The 15,631-nt window shown below is 37.2% G+C and overlaps 1 long non-coding RNA gene across 1 annotated transcript; it reads right to left on the minus strand.

The window, feature by feature from the left end:
- Positions 1 to 1,288: 1,288 nt before the first annotated feature.
- On the minus strand, positions 1,289 to 2,568 carry LOC115161805 (uncharacterized). Its single transcript, XR_003869425.1, has 2 exons — positions 1,380 to 2,568; positions 1,289 to 1,342 (listed from the first exon to the last, which is right to left on the minus strand). It is a non-coding gene; the product is annotated as an uncharacterized LOC115161805 (long non-coding RNA).
- Between the last annotated feature and the right edge of the window lie 13,063 nt (positions 2,569 to 15,631).

The following is a 15,631-nucleotide window of genomic DNA, read 5'->3' on the forward strand; positions in this document are numbered from 1 at the left end:
TTAAGTATACAAAATTCAGAAGTTCTAACTTAATTTATCCCTTGTCAAAGGTAGAAAGGTAATAGACAATACACTCCATAGTAAATGATTACCAGGTTATACATCTTTAATACTGCAAGAGATAGTGTTACTTGAGTTATATTAGCACATGTACCTTTGTAATCCATAATCATTCCTTTATCATCAAATTTACTAACTTCTGCAGTTTCTAACACCCAATAATTGTTAAACTAACTGTAGTGTTTCTCACATCTATCCCATTATCTCCACAGCTGTAGAAACATTCATATCTACTTTTTACCATAGTAAACCTATCATTATGAGGACCATCTAATTCAGTTCTCATGTCATATGTTGCACATTCATGTTCTTTCAACATATTTTGGTTTAATTCTCTTCTACCTTTAGTGCTACCTAATGCCAATCTGCATTCTATGTTACACAAAGGTATGTAGTATTGATTCTGAATACATTTAACATTTTCCATTTAACACATTCTTCAACAGATACAAGTTCAGGTATTAGTAAAATATCAGACAAATGTGATTTGCTAGACAAAATGCAATTGTCCATCCTATGTTTAGTTGCTTCTTACTGAGCCCACCTATACAAGCCATTTGTTATTGCTTTTCAAAATGTTTGATCAATGTTTGATTATTGGGTAGTTTCTTCATTGTAGCTACCCCAGTTGGTAACAGATGTCCAGATTTTCTGCATCAACCCACTTTCTTATGGTTTTTCTATTGTCTTAGTTGGTGTACTAGTCTCTGGTGGGAGGTAATTTTACAATTTCTTCTAGGTTTGTTGCTGTTGCTGTCAAGACCATTCTACCATTCTTCATCTATCCTGTTTCACTATCTGTTAAAAAGACCATGTGAGGACAGAGAAGTTGATAAGAAAGTCTCCTTTCCATTCTCCTGTCGTTGTTTCTCCGTCCCCTTGAACAACACCTCTATCAGGGGTATCTGCCAGAGTAGGTATGTCATCAGGAGCAACAGGCATGTCACTCCTCCCCATCCCTGGACTCTGGATATTCAGGAGAGAGTCTGTTGGCTGTTGAAAGTTGCTCCTCGATACACCTCCTCTTCGTCTCCTGCCTGGCTCCTGCCTGGCTCCTGCCTGGCTCCTGCCTGGCTCCTGCCTGGCTCCTGCCTGGCTCCTGCCTGGCTCCTGCCTGGCTCCTCCTTCCTGACGGGACTTTGGTACAGTGGTTTAGATGGTACCACGTGTTGCTTCCTTTCACCTGGATGGTAGTTAATATTTGTAGGGACCCTCCCTCCTTGGCTCATTCCTTTCTTCCGGAACACTCGGACCTGGTTTCTTGGATCATCAGACGTGGAACCTCTGGTCCTGGTTCCTTGGCTCACCAGACGTGGAACCTCTGGTCCTGGTTCAGGTTTCTGCCTTCTTTCTGTGAGGCATTCAAACTTAGAGACTTATGGCCTCTGTTTTATGATCACACCATACATCCACTTATTTCCATCACTCATCATACACCAACTAACATTCCAGCTGAAGCTGGCGACTCCTCTCCTTCTGGTTCCTAAGCATAAGACTTGGAAAGTGGAAAACAAAAACACAACAGTATTGACAATGTGATATGTCATGCATAAATATATTCATGGAAACTGAAATCTGAGACCATGACAATTCCCACTCTCTCTTCACCTGACTCTATGCCTCCAGGATACTTTTCTGCTGGGATCCACAAAAATAAAAGCACTAAAAAGCTTCCTCGTGCTTTCACCCAGTCTTCCCCTTTCGGCTCCAGGTTCTGAGAAGTGTTCCCAAATCATGTCATTTTCACTTTGTTTCCCATCTACTCCATTTCAACTGATAGGCATATCCCTAATAAACATCATATCTTCTTGAAGTAATTCAATACTGTATATGCTTTCACATTAATGCCTTCAACATGTTGTTTAGAGCACAATTACCCTAACATCTGTCCTTTTTTCATATGATGCATTAACCAATAAAATAAGTAGCTCCCAAACCCAACAACTGTATGTCTACAGTGGAATCTAGTCTCTCTCTCTCCGCGTCCTCTGTCATGGTGCTTTCAAGCTCACCCATTGTTCAGCTAGACCTTACTTCTTGTGAGAATTATGTGCCCACCGAAGAGAGACATGATGATCTTTACCACTGCAGGTGCTGTAAGAAGTATACCCCCAGCCTGGTGTATCTTGATGTACACTCAATCCTGAGGACATACACACTAACACATGGGTTATTTCCTGACAACAGATATATGCTTTCACATGTCAAGATCACTACCTTGTAATATTTAAATAACAGCCCTATTTAAACAGTGTCTCAATTACCTCGCCTCCTACCACAGATATTCTTATACATAATGATAGCCAAATTATGGTCCCTACAGCAACTGCTGTTGGAATAACATGTAATCAGTCAAGTGTCTTCCAGTTGGAAGACTATCCAACCTCTTAAAACTCCAAGTCATAACTCTCTTAAACACTTTTATTCTTCCCATAATCTAGGTATGTGTAATGTTCAATTTACTCAGAATTGTCCCTATGTTGTGCATTCCTATATATATATATATATATATATATATAGATATTTTTTATTTTATTTTTTTTTCTAAATATTTTTCACAGCCAGCTGTCCTTTCTCTTCTGTGAGTTCTCTCTTCTATTAATATACATAGTCTCTAGAAATAACACCCCTCTACTACCATTACCTTCATTTATGAGCCCCCTCAGATCCCCAATGCAGTCATAGTTTTTCTAACCCATAACACATAATTTACTACTAATTTCCTTCCACAGTTTGATACATACTTAAACATTCTCAAATCAATTTTAGTCAATTTATATCATTCCCTCCTCAGGAACAATAAACACACTTATGTTCCTTAAAACAAAAATAAATTGACCAGACAAGAAAAGAGCAAAATAAATTACAATAACTGCATATTTGTAATAAGTGACCACTACTCATAATGTATCTAAATCACTACTCATAATGTTGGTCTCCACCTTCATTCTTGTGTGTATCGCAAAACAGACTATAAACTTTTTATGCAATCAATTATATCAATACAGTTTAACATTACATTTCTAATGACATAATAAAACAAAAGAAACAAAAACCTTTAATATTCTGTAAGTTCTGTCAACCTCCCTGTCTCAGGATCTAGTTTCCAGAGCTTCCCTAGGCCTAGTAAATTTAAACAGTTCTATGTCCAAATCATAACTAAAACGTTTTATAAATTGTCCAACCCAAATCAGAATTCAGTTCTTAGTGCTTCATTCCCTTAAAAATTTACATTTATACTAAACTTGTAATACCAATACTATCTATTCATGTTACAACCCCCATTGCCTCTGTTTTTCTGTCATGAGAGGCCTGGTAATGAAAGGTCAGTAACCTATTCCCCTTTTAGTCTTCCTCCTCCAGCACATATCATTCCAGCATGTCTATTTCAGATACAGTTCACAGGTCATCAGACGCAGTTGTCCCTCACTCTTCCGCTGGTTAGGGAGAGTTCGAGCTTCACACACACTTGTTGTAAAAATATCTCTCCCATGCATTCTGACATCACCTTCCATTATAACTCCCTTATTCTACTGGTGATCTCTCAGACAAGTTACAGATAATTTAACAACATAACCTCTCGCAAACCTCAATATCCCAATGTTGCAAATGTTGTATTGAAACAAAAACACACAATGAAATCATCTTTACTTATATCATAATCTATTTGGAGTGGCTGTCATTCCTTGTTAACAGATATTTCCTTTCTATATGCAGACTGAACAAAGCACATGTGTATATTTACCCAAAGACAATAACCCCATGGAACTGCTCATTTTCCCTCTGAACACATGATTCAACAACAACATGTTAAATCAAAAAATACAATTATTTGAGTAACTAGTCAATTTAAGATTACAACTCTTCATCATTTTCATATGGAAATAATAGAATTTCAAAGTAAATGTACACTCTGAATAGAGACTGGTGTTTCTTATTCATTTTATATTTAAATCCCACCTGTTCCAATAATTTCTAGTGAAGTTGATCAGTCTTCACGGGAAATTATTAGGATTCAGGCCATTTGACACCATTAATTGTTTCCTCTCCCTTCTCTGTCCCTGTCCTTCAGAACCCATTTGGATATATTTCAAAACATTTCCATCTTCCTGTATACCCAGTTTAAAACTGAATTGAAAAAGGTCCATCCAAATTAAATCCCAGAGGTCCTTTCCAGTAATCTTATCATTTTAACCTGTGTCGTTAGTTCAGTATAATACAAAACCATTGGTTAACCACTGTAGAACCTTCAAGAAGTTGATGTTGTCTTATCATCTTGTTAGTCAATACGTCACATGGTTCTCAAACCCCCAAATATGTTGTAATGAACAGAGTTGAACCAAACTTTCTGAATCATTACTTCCTATTATTTTTCCCTATGACAGTCAAACACCCAAGCTAACGTTTAACTGTGCTGCTTGCAATCATTCTAATTACGTTTTTTCCCTGACATTTACTGACACCGGCAATATTCAATCAGACTTCAAGCATTTGTAAACTAATCCGTTGTTCTGCACTCTGGTATATCCATGCTAGTGCTTTTGGCATCCCACCAAAATAGCCTGAACAACATTTCCAAGCATCCCATTTTACACTATCTCTTTTCTAAATAAATCCACTAACGCATATTCTTTCCCGGTATGGTGTGTACTTGCTGGTATGTCAAGAACACACAGGAACCGGGCTTATCCGGAACTCCATTTATAGCCTAATCCAGATACTTTTACTCTTAAAACAGCCGACTATTACTGACTGCTTTTTTCCTTTTAAGTCTTGCTTTTAGAAATTGAAAACCTCAAATATTTTAAACTTTGCTTTGCCTGTTCCTCCAACTAATTTACTAAGGTGGTGATTTCTCATATAAGTTTATTTTCCGTTGTTTGACGCTAATAACAAATCATCCTCGTATTTTATCACCACAGAAACGATTGTTTCAAAGCAAAATGATACCAAGTGGAACCATTTGTAAATCCCTTCGGTGCTCTGATAACAGTCAGGCAGAACGTGATCTAACACGTCTTTCATCACATAGAAACTGTAATCTCTATTAATCACTCATTGATCGAACGGAGACCATACACCGCTATGTGAAAGTTCCATTCTTACTAACCTCAAAACGATTAGTTGTTGCTCTATTGAAAAGGATGCACACTCTTGTAAGCTGCATTTCCTGCCACTGCACCAGGCTTCAGTGTCTCCCTACTCACATTCTTCCCATAGTCCCATATCTAAAACAGGGAGCTATCTTCTTACGTTTTGATATTTTATGGCTTTTATGGCTCTACTCACCCCTCGCATGTCTGCGAGGCGAGCAGAGTCATATCTGGCCCCCATCGTAATGTATTTTCTGATGATAGAATGCTGATTTCAAAACAATGGTAAGTTGAGCTTCTTATTCTGGTTTTATTTGATTCTATTTATCCAGTTTACCGGGTAATGTTGCCCTACATTATCCAGTTTGCTCTTTCACATTCAAACCAAATTGGTGGAATTATTATGCGCTTCTCTCAGCGACTCCATGGCTTTACTAAATTCCATTACTTTAACTTTATTACATCCTATTTATCACACTTTCCCGTCTAATTCAGCTGTTGTTTATATCTACACTCTCTTATCTCTTTATATTTATTCACTTATGATATTCTATCCTACTGTTTCTTATATTCCTAATTTATCCTACCTATTTTCTATACTTGTAGAGTCTCTCCAGACCCACTCTGTCTCTCCTATATCATATATCAAGCGGCTGTCACAGCGGAGCCACACAGTTCCTTCTATGTCCCAAAATAGCGCACACACACACACACAATATTTCTCCTTCTTGCTCCACTCTTCTGGCTCGCTCTGATATACTTCCTCAACCTAGAGAAACTTTCACTCATTCAGTCTTTTATGGTACGACGGAAGTCCTGCCTAATCTGGTCAGTTTCCCTTCCTCTCCCATTTTCGTTCATACACAATATGACGGAAGTCCTGCCTAATCGAGTCAGTTTCCCTTCCTCTCCCATTTACGTTCATACACTCTTTATTCACATTCGTCCATTCACACCTCGCCTTTCCTAAAGCGACCTATAAACCTCAGTCTCTTCCTGATGCACTTTCTCAACACAGGATAACTTTGTATTCATAGGATTTTTGTAGTATGTCGGAAATTCTGCTTAATCGAGTCAGCTTCCCTTCACACCCTGTTCGCCCCCCCCCCCCCCTCGTACTGTTCTCTGTTCCTCAGAGCAGCTACGCGGTGCGCCTACTGATCTTCCGACCCCGTTAGCTAAGCGGAGCGTCATTATCTGTAGGGCTAGGTTTTCGCAGTTCACCATTCGTATATTTGGGGTTGAATCTCTCCTGCGTCCTAAATTACATTTTTGCAGTTGCTCTTAAAACTTGTCAAATCAATTTCTTCTGTATCCTAAATAAGTTTTTTTACAGTTACTCTTTAAACTTGTCAAATCAATTTCTCCTGTATCCTAAATAAGGTTTTTTACAGTTACTCTTTAAACTTGTCAAATCAATTTCTCCTGTATCCTAAATAAGGTTTTTTACAGTTACTCTTTAAATTTGTCAAATCAATTTCTCCTGTATCCTAAATAAGGTTTTTTACAGTTACTCTTTAAATTTGTCAAATCAATTTCTCCTGTATCCTAAATAAGTTTTTTTTTTTACAGTTACTCTTTAAATTTGTCAAATCAATTTCTCCTGTATCCTAAATAAGGTTTTTTACAGTTACTCTTTAAATTTGTCAAATCAATTTCTCCTGTATCCTAAATAAGGTTTTTTACAGTTACTCTTTAAATTTGTCAAATCAATTTCTCCTGTATCCTAAATAAGGTTTTTTACAGTTACTCTTTAAATTTGTCAAATCAATTTCTCCTGTATTTTAAATAGGTTTTTTACAGTTACTCTTTAAATTTGTCAAATCAATTTCTCCTGTATCCTAAATAAGGTTTTTTACAGTTACTCTTTAAATTTGTCAAATCAATTTCTCCTGTATCCTAAATAAGGTTTTTTACAGTTACTCTTTAAATTTGTCAAATCAATTTCTCCTGTATTTTAAATAGGTTTTTTACAGTTACTCTTTAAATTTGTCAAATCAATTTCTCCTGTATCCTAAATAAGGTTTTTTACAGTTACTCTTTAAATTTGTCAAATCAATTTCTCCTGTATTTTAAATAGGTTTTTTACAGTTACTCTTCAAATTTGTCAAATCAATTTCTCCTGTATCCTAAATAAGGTTTTTTACAGTTACTCTTTAAATTTGTCAAATCAATTTCTCCTGTATTTTAAATAGGTTTTTTACAGTTACTCTTTAAATTTGTCAAATCAATTTCTCCTGTATCCTAAATAAGGTTTTTTACAGTTACTCTTTAAATTTGTCAAATCAATTTCTCCTGTATCCTAAATAAGGTTTTTTACAGTTACTCTTTAAATTTGTCAAATCAATTTCTCCTGTATTTTAAATAGGTTTTTTACAGTTACTCTTTAAATTTGTCAAATCAATTTCTCCTGTATCCTAAATAAGGTTTTTTACAGTTACTCTTTAAATTTGTCAAATCAATTTCTCCTGTATCCTAAATAAGGTTTTTTACAGTTACTCTTTAAATTTGTCAAATCAATTTCTCCTGTATTTTAAATAGGTTTTTTACAGTTACTCTTTAAATTTGTCAAATCAATTTCTCCTGTATCCTAAATAAGGTTTTTTACAGTTACTCTTTAAATTTGTCAAATCAATTTCTCCTGTATTTTAAATAGGTTTTTTACAGTTACTCTTCAAATTTGTCAAATCAATTTCTCCTGTATCCTAAATAAGGTTTTTTACAGTTACTCTTTAAATTTGTCAAATCAATTTCTCCTGTATTTTAAATAGGTTTTTTACAGTTACTCTTTAAATTTGTCAAATCAATTTCTCCTGTATCCTAAATAAGGTTTTTTTTTTTTTTTTTTTTTTTTCCCAGTTACCATTAAAACCTGTCAGATCAATTTCTCCTGGCAAACCTTAATTGTTCACTGCATATAGATCCTCGTTCCTCGAGCGATATCGTGAGCAGCCCACCTAATCACGCCTTCTACTTTCCTCCTAGGCGCGATTGTGTAAGAATTCTATCTATTTATTTATTTGTTCTGATCACACGCGCGCAGTAGCGAATTTACTACGCATGTGATCCCAACAAAATGTCCACATATTATTTTTAACAATCCCCAATGCATGCATGCGTGCAGTTTTATTGAATTCAAAAGTTCTTTCAGTACTACTAGATTTTTAGGAGTTCTTAAATAGAGAGACCTACGTGGCGTCTTCTTTGTTGAGGCTGAATCTCTGAAGCAATCTACACAAACATTTCAACTATTGTAAGAACAAGCTTACCTTATTTATAGTTGGGTGGCCATTTGTTTGTGAGATTGTCCAGAGAAACCATCACCAACCAAAAAACGCCGTTATTTGAGGTCCCTGCAACTCCTGGCATGCTCGCCAAATATGTCGTGGAAAATTGTCTTAAGAATAACACTTCTTACAAGAACTTGTAAATTCAATATAGACTTTAATACAGAGTAGTAAAGCCGAGTCGGTCCGCGGAAAAACAACTGCCTTCTTTTGGCCCCGGCTCTGCTTTTATGCATATACCAAACATAGGTCCATCCTTTATGCAAATGAAGTAAAACCCCCTATTCGATCTGCCATCTTTTTCTTTCCACCCAATGGACAACGCCCGTATCTTCTTTTAGCTCTAACATAGTATGGGCTAGCCTCCTCATATGGATATGAAATAATGCTTGCATTGCATGCTTACGCTTGGCATATATTTCGTCATGGTCATACATATAGCTTACCTAGCCTTTGCATGTTTTCTGTTTAGAGCAACATAACCACCTGTCACCTTCACTCAGAGCCTGCGGCCCGTCTCCTTTTCCGCTAGCCTATGTGCTTCTATTTTTTCCTCCCTCAGCAAGCCTTTCTCCCACATAATCAGCACTGGGAGTTCTTCCATCCAACACCAACGAAGAAGGACTGTGTGATGATGGTATCTCAGGTAAGCAGCACTGGGCGTTCTTCCATCCAACACCAACGAAGAAGGACTGTGTGATGATGGTATCTCAGGTAAGCAGCACTGGGCGTTCTTCCATCCAACACCAACGAAGAAGGACTGTGTGATGATGTCATCTCAGGTCAGCAGCACTGGGCTTTCTTCCATCTAACACCAACGAAGAAGGACTGTGTGATGATGTCATCTCAGGTCAGCAGCACTGGGCGTTCTTCCATCCAACTTTTACATAGCTAGTAGTTAGCTACTACGATTCAGTGTCGGTTCATAACATTCTACTATATTACATACATACATACCGTAGAATGATAAATCATGCAATTATTATTCTCAAGCTAACCAAAAGCATTTAGCTACGAACGCCTGTTCTCGCCATTTTCAGTTGAATTAATCTAACTTTCTTTCATGGTAACTCATAAGCAGGCCACGTCCTATTTGTTTCATAGTCGATATATAATCATATTTCATGGCAACTCATAAGCAGGCCATGTCCTATTAGTTTCATAGTGGATATATAATCATATTTCATGGCAACTCATAAGCAGGCCATGTCCTATTAGTTTCATAGTGGATATATAATCATATTTCATGGCAACTCATAAGCAGGCCATGTCCTATTAGTTTCATAGTGGATATATAGTCATATTTCATGACAGTGTAACGGTTATCCTTTTTTACAGAAGGATGAAAGAACACAATATGTCTGTCAGGGAATGTTATTCTGATATGTCAGATGAAGAGTTAGACCAGAAAGTCAGCGCCAGTAAGACAAGGATGCCCCCATGCGGGCTTTAGAATGGTCAAAGGAAGTCTCAGAACAATGGGCAATCATGTACAATGGTGAAGAGTTAGGGAGTCTGCAGTGTTTAGATGGTGAAGAGTTAGGGAGTCTGCAGCGCTTAGATGGTGAAGAGTTAGGGAGTCTGCAGCGTTTAGATGGTGAAGAGTTAGGGAGTCTGCAGCGTTTAGATGGTGAAGAGTTAGGGAGTCTGCAGCGTTTAGATGGTGAAGAGTTAGGGAGTCTGCAGCGTTTAGATGGTGAAGAGTTAGGGAGTCTGCAGCGTTTAGATGGTGAAGAGTTAGGGAGTCTGCAGCGTTTAGATGGTGAAGAGTTAGGGAGTCTGCAGCGTTTAGATGGTGAAGAGTTAGGGAGTCTGCAGCGTTTAGATGGTGAAGAGTTAGGGAGTCTGCAGCGTTTAGATGGTGAAGAGTTAGGGAGTCTGCAGCGTTTAGATGGTGAAGAGTTAGGGAGTCTGCAGCGTTTAGATGGTGAAGAGTTAGGGAGTCTGCAGCGTTTAGATGGTGAAGAGTTAGGGAGTCTTTGCAGCGTTTAGATGGTGAAGAGTTAGGGAGTCTGCAGCGTTTAGATGGTGAAGAGTTAGGGAGTCTGCAGCGTTTAGATGGTGAAGAGTTAGGGAGTCTGCAGCGTTTAGATGCTACAGGTATCATTGCCAGAATGATCCAGCTTCGTTGCATTGCTCTGCAAAAATACTCTGTTCCTGCTCCCCTGTCTCTCATCCACATTGATACAAATCATAAATTGATAAGGTACTAAGATGTATAATGTCTCCATCAAATCTGATAAGTTATTTTTACTTTTTTTATTCTTACTTATTCCTAGACAAATGTTCAATGATGTATGAAATGGGAGTTGTTCTTCAACTGGTAATACATAAATAATGAAGCAGGTTAATAGGTTAAACATTTCACTTTTAATTACAATACTTTTTTTCAAGATACAACAGGTAAGTATATTATTTTGTATACATATTGCATATTTCCCTTCACTTAATGAACAACCACAATACCAGTCTGGTGTTAAGCTTTCTGTGCTGTATTGATGTATCCTGAAAATGACATCTGCTGCTTTAGATTGAACAGTCATATCTCAGTTATTGTTTTCATATCTACAAAAAAGAAGCTATTTTCTTTACTTTCCGAGTGCGAGCTGATCAAGAGGTCAAAAATGTAGATATTGCCAGATGTTCACTGTCCGAGGAACAGGCCGTGGAAGCTTCATTGCTGGCAAAAGTGTCCATAACCAGAGATAATTAAACTGTTCTGTGTTCTTTTTTCTCTCTTCCTCTCTGCCTGTCTTGTTGTACATAGAACCTGTCTCACATGCACCGTTTGGAGGAAGAGGAGACCTTGACCTGTCGAATTCTATCCACCTCTTCTGTGTGGGATATGTGTTCCTACCTCATCTGCGGGCAGATCTGCATCATTTCAGAGAGTTGGAATAATCACCCTTTAAGTACAGAGGCGAACCTGACACCTCACCAGCTGTTGCCTTAGCACTACACAATGGATTCAAATTATCAGGCTTCAAGTGGTATTTATGTATTCATTTGTGATCTGGTAATGTAAAAGTCTAATAATGACTGTCTTCTATTGTTTGTCCTCATGTGTCTGTTTTTCAGCATAAAGTACTCTGTAGCCACCTGGATACCAGGTGAGACCACACACAAAATAAGTCTCTCTCCTTCACTTCATCCCTCTCCCCCTTAATACCCCAGATTATATATATACACATTTTCTTACCTTTATTTAACTAGGCAAGTCAGTTAAGAACAAATTCTCATTTTCAATTACAGCCTAGGAACAGTGGGTTAACTACCTTGTTCAGAACGACAGATTTGTACCTTGTCAGCTTGGGGATTAGATTTTGCAACCTTTCGGTTACTAGTCTGACGCTCTAACTACTAGGCTACACTGCCACCCCATGTAAGCTGTGAACCCCTCCCGCACCTGAACTGGCTGACACAGAGGGCACAGCATGATCATAGGTGAGAGGTCACTTGGTCGGGCCAACAGGAAGAATTATTAAAGAGATGCTTTACATTGAAATACAGACAGAGATGTAGTTGGTCCCAGAGTTAATGATCCAAGGTCAGTTTATATTATACAGGAAGTATTATTAAAAGATGCTTTACATTGAAATACAGACAGCGATGTAGTTAGTCCCAGAGTTAATGATCCAAGGTCAGTTTATATTATACAGGAAGTATTATTAAAGAGATGCTTTACATTGAAATACAGACAGAGATGTAGTTAGTCCCAGAGTTAATGATCCAAGGTCAGTTTATATTATACAGGAAGTATTATTAAAGAGATGCTTTACATTGAAATACAGACAGAGATGTAGTTAGTCCCAGAGTTAATGATCCAAGGTCAGTTTATATTATACAGGAAGTATTATTAAAAGATGCTTTACATTGAAATACAGACAGAGATGTAGTAGTCCCAGAGTTAATGATCCGAGGTCAGTTTATATTATACAGGAAGTATTATTAAAAGATGCTTTACATTGAAATACAGACGGAGATGTAGTAGTCCCAGAGTTAATGATCCAAGGTCAGTTTATATTATACAGGAAGTATTATTAAAAGATGCTTTACATTGAAATACAGACAGAGATGTAGTTAGTCCCAGAGTTAATGATCCAAGGTCAGTTTATATTATACAGGAAGTATTATTAAAGAGATGCTTTACATTGAAATACAGACAGAGATGTAGTTAGTCCCAGAGTTAATGATCCAAGGTCAGTTTATATTATACAGGAAGTATTATTAAAGAGATGCTTTACATTGAAATACAGACAGAGATGTAGTTAGTCCCAGAGTTAATGATCCAAGGTCAGTTTATATTATACAGGAAGTATTATTAAAGAGATGCTTTACATTGAAATACAGACAGAGATGTAGTAGTCCCAGAGTTAATGATCCAAGGTCAGTTTATATTATACAGGAAGTATTATTAAAATATGCTTTACATTGAAATACAGACGGAGATGTAGTAGTCCCAGAGTTAATGATCCAAGGTCAGTTTATATTATACAGGAAGTATTATTAAAAGATGCTTTACATTGAAATACAGACAGAGATGTAGTAGTCCCAGAGTTAATGATCCGAGGTCAGTTTATATTATACAGGAAGTATTATTAAAGAGATGCTTTACATTGAAATACAGACAGAGATGTAGTTAGTCCCAGAGTTAATGATCCAAGGTCAGTTTATATTATACAGGAAGTATTATTAAAGAGATGCTTTACATTGAAATACAGTCAGAGATGTAGTAGTCCCAGAGTTAATGATCCGAGGTCAGTTTATATTATACAGGAAGTATTATTAAAGAGATGCTTTACATTGAAATACAGACAGAGATGTAGTTAGTCCCAGAGTTAATGATCCAAGGTCAGTTTATATTATACAGGAAGTATTATTAAAAGATGCTTTACATTGAAATACAGACAGAGATGTAGTTAGTCCCAGAGTTAATGATCCAAGGTCAGTTTATATTATACAGGAAGTATTATTAAAGAGATGCTTTACATTGAAATACAGACAGAGATGTAGTTAGTCCCAGAGTTAATGATCCAAGGTCAGTTTATATTATACAGGAAGTATTATTAAAGAGATGCTTTACATTGAAATACAGACAGAGATGTAGTTAGTCCCAGAGTTAATGATCCAAGGTCAGTTTATATTATACCGGAAGTATTATTAAAAGATGCTTTACATTGAAATACAGATATAGATGTAGTAGTCCCAGAGTTAATGATCCAAGGTCAGTTTATATTATACAGGAAGTATTATTAAAAGATGCTTTACATTGAAATACAGACAGAGATGTAGTTAGTCCCAGAGTTAATGATCCAAGGTCAGTTTATATTATACAGGAAGTATTATTAAAGAGATGCTTTACATTGAAATACAGACAGAGATGTAGTTAGTCCCAGAGTTAATGATCCAAGGTCAGTTTATATTATACAGGAAGTATTATTAAAGAGATGCTTTACATTGAAATACAGACAGAGATGTAGTAGTCCCAGAGTTAATGATCCGAGGTCAGTTTATATTATACAGGAAGTATTATTAAAGAGATGCTTTACATTGAAATACAGACAGAGATGTAGTTAGTCCCAGAGTTAATGATCCAAGGTCAGTTTATATTATACAGGAAGTATTATTAAAGAGATGCTTTACATTGAAATACAGACAGAGATGTAGTTAGTCCCAGAGTTAATGATCCAAGGTCAGTTTATATTATACAGGAAGTATTATTAAAGAGATGCTTTACATTGAAATACAGACAGAGATGTAGTTAGTCCCAGAGTTAATGATCCAAGGTCAGTTTATATTATACCGGAAGTATTATTAAAAGATGCTTTACATTGAAATACAGATATAGATGTAGTAGTCCCAGAGTTAATGATCCAAGGTCAGTTTTGCATTTCACCTCCTGATGATTATGATGATTGACCGTGTTAGAATAAAAAAACCACTTCATCATGCTCTCTCTCTATCCATGTATGTTCTGATGTGAGAGAGGAAGCCAGTCCCGTCATCGCCACCTCACGCGCTCTTAACATAAACTTCGGGCCAACTGGGGGCCCAAGGCTGGTTAGGAGACATCGCTAGAGACACTGTAATTGTGATGAACTGAGAGAATATTAGGGTAGGACTGTAATTCATTAATCATATGCTGTCTGCCTCTGTTCTTACCTCTTTCCCTTTCTGTCTTCTACACCTCTCTCCCCACCTCATCTTTCTTCCTCGTTTTATAATGCACACCATATGTGCATTGAAGTACAGATTGAACTTGTATTTATAATATAACATTACAATTATCATAATTATAGTGCATGCATTATGTATTTCTAACATTCGGATAATGAACTTCTTTCAAGAAAGCGTTTCACATTCTCCACTGGTTGAAATGAAGTATCTCATTGAAATACTATCCTGTGTCCTCAGATTAATGCAGATGAAGGGAGTTAGATATGCATAGGTTTTTTATTCTGTATATATGAATTACAAATCAGCCTTTACTTAAATCATGTTTCTAGTCTATTGCATAGTTACAATGTGTAATCATTGATGTCCCAGGAGCAGGAGTGGTAAACATAATTGTAATACATACATGCAGACACAGCATCATTCAAATAATGGAGTTTGATATTATTGAAAAAGAATGTCTCAGAGATTCATACCTGAACCTCACCTTTATTTGCATTTACATTTACATTTACGTCATTTAGCAGACACTCTTATCCAGAGCGACTTACAAATTGGTGCATTCACCTTATAATATCCAGTGGAACAACCACTTTACAATAGTACATCTATATATATTTTTTGGGGGGGGGGGGTTAGAAGGATTACTTTATCCTATCCCAGGTATTCCTTAAAGAGGTGGGGTTTCAGGTGTCTCCGGAAGGTGGTGATTGACTCCGCTGTCCTGGCGTCGTGAGGGAGCTTGTTCCACCATTGGAGTGCCAGAGCAGTGAACAGTTTTGACTGGGCTCAGCGGGAACTGTGCTTCCACAGAGGTAGGGGGGCCAGCAGGCCAGAGGTGGATGAACGTAGTGCCCTTGTTTGGGTGTAGGGACTCATCAGAGCCTGAAGGTACGGAGGTGCCGTTCCCCTCACAGCTCCATAGGCAAGCACCATGGTCTTGTAGCGGATGCGAGCTTCAACTGGAAGCCAGTGGAGTGTGCGGAGGAGCGGGGTGACGGGAGAGAACTTGGGAAG

This window comes from Salmo trutta, chromosome 25 (genome assembly GCF_901001165.1).
Source record: "Salmo trutta chromosome 25, fSalTru1.1, whole genome shotgun sequence".
In the NCBI taxonomy this organism is placed as follows: domain Eukaryota; kingdom Metazoa; phylum Chordata; class Actinopteri; order Salmoniformes; family Salmonidae; genus Salmo; species Salmo trutta.